This window comes from Arachis ipaensis, chromosome B10 (assembly GCF_059453495.1).
Source record: "Arachis ipaensis isolate K30076 ecotype BB chromosome B10, ASM5945349v1, whole genome shotgun sequence".
Taxonomy (NCBI): domain Eukaryota; kingdom Viridiplantae; phylum Streptophyta; class Magnoliopsida; order Fabales; family Fabaceae; genus Arachis; species Arachis ipaensis.
The window spans coordinates 38,641,239-38,645,906 of NC_142435.1; the positions used below are offsets into that span (position 1 = coordinate 38,641,239).

At 35.0% G+C, this 4,668-nt stretch overlaps 1 non-coding gene across 1 annotated transcript; it reads left to right on the top strand.

The window, feature by feature from the left end:
• The first annotated feature begins 375 nt into the window (after positions 1-375).
• Positions 376-483, top strand: LOC148579748 (small nucleolar RNA R71). Its single transcript, XR_015899572.1, has one exon. It is a non-coding gene; the product is annotated as a small nucleolar RNA R71 (small nucleolar RNA).
• Positions 484-4,668: the final 4,185 nt, after the last annotated feature.

Consider the following 4,668-nt stretch of genomic DNA (forward strand, 5'->3'; position numbering starts at 1 on the left):
CTCTGCTATTGCAGGGTTCTCAGGATCATAAGCTTCTTCTTCAGAAGATGCCTCTTGAGTACTGTTGGATGCAGCTTGCATTCCATTCAGACTCTGAGAAATCATATTGACTTGCTGAGTCAATATTTTATCCTGAGCCAATATGGCATTCAGAGTATCAATTTCAAGAACTCCCTTCTTCATAGGCGTCCCATTACTCACAGGATTCCTCTCAGAAGTGTACATGAACTGGTTATTAGCAACCATGTCAATGAGTTCTTGAGCTTCTGCAGGCGTTTTCATTAGGTGAATGGATCCACCTGCAGAAGTATCCAATGACATCTTAGCTAATTCAGACAGACCATCATAGAATATATCTAGGATGGTCCATTCTGAAAGTATATTAGAAGGACACTTTTTGGTCAGTCCTTTGTATCTCTCCCAAGCTTCATAGAGGGATTCACCTTCTTTCTGTCTGAAGGTCTGAACATCCACTCTAAGCTTACTCAGCTTTTGAGGAGGAAAGAACTTGGCTAAGAAAGCCTTGACCAGCTTATCCCAAGAGTTCAGGCTATCCTTAGGTTGAGAGTCCAACCATATTCTAGCTCTGTCTCTTACAGCAAAAGGGAAAAGCATGAGCCTGTAGACTTCAGGATCTACTCCATTAGTCTTAACAGTATCACATATCTGCAAGAATTCAGTTAAGAACTGAAAAAGATCTTCAGATGGAAGTCCATGAAACTTGCAGTTCTGCTGCATTAGAGAAACTAATTGAGGTTTCAGCTCAAAGTTGTTTGCTCCAATGGTAGGGATGGAGATGCTTCTTCCATGTAAATTGGAATTAGGTACAGTAAAGTCACCAAGCATCCTCCTTGTATTATTATTATTTTCGGCTGCCATCTCCTCTTCCTGTTCAAAAATTTCTGAAAGGTGCTTGCTGGATTGTTTTAATTTAGCTTCTCTTAGTTTCCTCTTCAGAGTCCTTTCAGGTTCTGGATCTGCTTCAACAAGAATATTCCTGTCTTTGCTCCTGCTCATATGAAAAAGAGGGAACAGAAAAATAATAATAATAGGGATCCTTTTTACCACAGTATAGAGGTCTCTGTGTGAGTAGAGGAAAAGAAGAAGAGAAAATCTGAACTCAGAGAGAGAGGGGGGTTCGAATTTTTGGTGAGTGAGGAAGAGAAAATAGAAGAAGATGAGAGGTGAGAGGATTTTCGAAAATAATTTTTGAAAAATTGGTTAGTGATTTTCGACAATTAAAATAAAAATTTGAAATAATTAGTTAATTAAAAAGAATTTTTTGAAAAAGAGGGAGATATTTTCGAAAATTAGAGAGAGAGGGAGTTAGTTAGGTAGTTTTGAAAAAGATAAGAAACAAACAAAAAGTTAGTTGAAACAAATTTGAAAATCAATTTTGAAAAGATAAGAAGATAAGAAGTTAGAAAAGATATTTTAAAATCAAATTTTTGAAAAAAAAAGATAAGATAAGAAGATATTTTTGAAAAGATATGATTGAAATTAGTTTTGAAAAAGATTTGATTTTTAAAATCACAATTAATGACTTGATTCACAAGAAATCACAAAATATGATTCTAGAACTTAAAGTTTGAATCTTTCTTAACAAGTAAGTAACAAACTTGAAATTTTCGAATCAAAACATTAATTGATGATGTTATTTTCGAAAATTATGAGATAAAGATAAGAAAAATATTTTTGAAAAATATTTTTAAAATTTTCGAAAATAACTAAGAAAAATGAAAAAGATTTGATTTTTGAAATAGATTTTGAGAAAGATAAGATTTTTAAATTGAAAATTTGATTTGACTCATAAAAACAACTGGATTTTAAAAATTTTTGAAAAAGTCAACTCAATTTTTCAAAATTCATGAGTGAAAAAGGGAAAGATATTTTTTTTATTTTTGAATTTTTATGATGAGAGAGAAAAACATGAAAATGATGCAATGCATGAAGATTTTTGGATCAAAACAATGAGTGCATGCAAGAATGCTATGAATGCCAAGATGAATACCAAGAACACTTTGAAGATCATGATGAACATCAAGAACTTATTTTTGAAAAATTTTTAATGCAAAGAAAACATGCAAGACACCAAACTTAAAAATTTTTCATGTATAGACACTATGAATGCAAGAATGCATATGAAAAACAAGAAAAGACACAAAACATGAAAACATCAAGATCAAACAAGAAGACTTACCAAGAACAACTTGAAGATCATGAAGAACACTATGAATGCATGAATTTTTCGAAAAATGCAAGATGAATATGCAATTGACACCAAACTTTCAACTTGACTCAAGACTCAAACAAGAAACATGAAATATTTTTTTTATTTTTATGATTTTATGAATTTTTTTTTGTATTTTCTTTTAATTTTTTCGAAAATTATTTTGAAAAAGAAAAATAAGGATTCCAAAATTTTTAATATGAATTCCAGGAATCTTATGCTCTTTAGTCTAAAGCTCCAATCAAACGGTCAGGCATGGCTTAATAGCCAACCAAGCTTTAGTATGTAACTCAAACATGACACGCCTGACATTCCCTATCCAAAAGAATTAGACATGGCTTTACAACCAGCAAGGCTTCAACATACTTTATGAAACACTAGAATTCATTCTTAAAAATTCTGAAAAAAAATATATTTTTGAAAACATTTTTATTTTAAAATTTTTTTTTTCGAAAACAAGGGAGAAATTTTTGAAATATTTTTTTTGAAAAATTTTTGAAAATAAAACAAAAGAAAATTACCTAATCTGAGCAACAAGATGAACCTTCAGTTGTCCAAACTCGAACAATCCCCGGCAACGGCGCCAAAAACTTGGTGCACGAAATTGTGATCTCAGACAACGGCGCCAGAAACTCTGTACGCACGTCTTAATAAATCGTGTTTCATTCACAACTTCGATACAACTAACCAGCAAGTGCACTGGGTCATCCAAGTAATAAACCTTACGTGAGTAAGGGTCGATCCCACGGAGATTGTTGGTATGAAGCAAGCTATGGTCACCTTGTAGATCTCAGTCAGGCGGATATAAAATAGTTATGGAGTTTTCGAACATAAATAATAAATAGATAGAAAATAAGGATAAAAACACTTATGTAAATCATTGGTGAGAATTTCAGATAAGTGTATAGAGATGCTTTCATTCCTCTGAACCTCTTCTTTCCTGCTGTCTTCATCCAATCAGTCTTACTCCTTTCCATGGCTGGCTTTATGTAAGGACATCACCGTTGTCAATGGCTACTTTTAATCCTCTCTGGAAAATGGTCCGATGCGCTGTCACTGCATGGCTAATCGTCTGGAGGCATCACCCTTGCTAATGGCTGCATCCTATCCTCTTGTGAAAATGGTCCAAATGCTCTGTCACAGCACGGCTAATCATCTGAGGTTCTCGATCATACTAGAATAGGATTCACCCTCCTTTTGCGTCTGTCACTACGCCCAGCACTCGCGAGTTTGAAGTTCGTCACAGTCATTCAATCCCAGAGTCCTACTCGGAATACCACAGACAAGGTTTAGACTTTTCGGACTCTCATGAATGCTGCCATCAATCTAGCTTATACCACGAAGATTCTGATTAAGAGATCCAAGAGATACTCATTCAATCTAAGGTAGAACGGAAGTGGTTGTCAAGCACACGTTCATAGGGAATGATGATGATTGTCACGTTCATCACATTCATGTTGAAGTGCGAATGAATATCTTAGAAGCGGAATAAGTTGAATTGAATAGAAAAACAGTAGTACTTTGCATTAATCTTTGAGGAACAGCAGAGCTCCACACCTTAATCTATGGAGTGTAGAAACTCTACCGTTTGAAAATACATAAGTGAATAGAGGGTAAGCATGGCCGAATGGCCAGCCCCCAAACGTGATCAATAGATCAAAATATAATCCAAAGATGTCAAATACAATAGTAAGAAGTCCTATTTATACTAAACTAGTTACTAGGGTTTATAGAAGTAAGTAATTGATGCATAAATCCACTTCCGGGGCCCACTTAGTGTGTGCTTGGGCTGAGCTTGAATGTTACATATGCAGAGGCTCTTTCTGGAGTTGAACGCCAGGTTATAACGTATTTCTGGCGTTCAACTCTAGTTTGTGACATGTTTCTGGCGTTTAACTCCAGACAGCAGCGTAGAACTGGTGTTCAAAGCCCTTTTACGTCGTCTAAACTTGGCCAAAGTATGGACTATTATATATTGCTGGAAAGCCCTGGATGTCGACTTTCCAACGCAATTAGAAGCGCGCCATTTTGAGTTCTATAGCTCCAGAAAATCCACTTTGAGTGCAGGGAGGTCAGAATCCAACAGCATCAGCAGTCCTTTTTCAACCTCTAAATCTGATTTTTGCTCAAGTCCCTCAATTTCAGCCAAAAAATACCTGAAATCATAGAAAAATACACAAAATCATAGTAAAGTCCAGAAATGTGAATTTAACATAAAAACTAATGAAAATATCCCTAAAAGTAACTAGATTCTACTAAAAACATACTAAAAACAATGCCAAAAAGCGTATAAATTATCCGCTCATCAAGCACACAACCATGTTGAACCTTGCTTGACAACTCCAACCACTAACCATCTTCCTCTTACTCTTAATGCCACAAAGAGCTCTAAGTTGACCATCCGTCTCCAGTAGCCCATATTCTAGTGGAATTAGAAA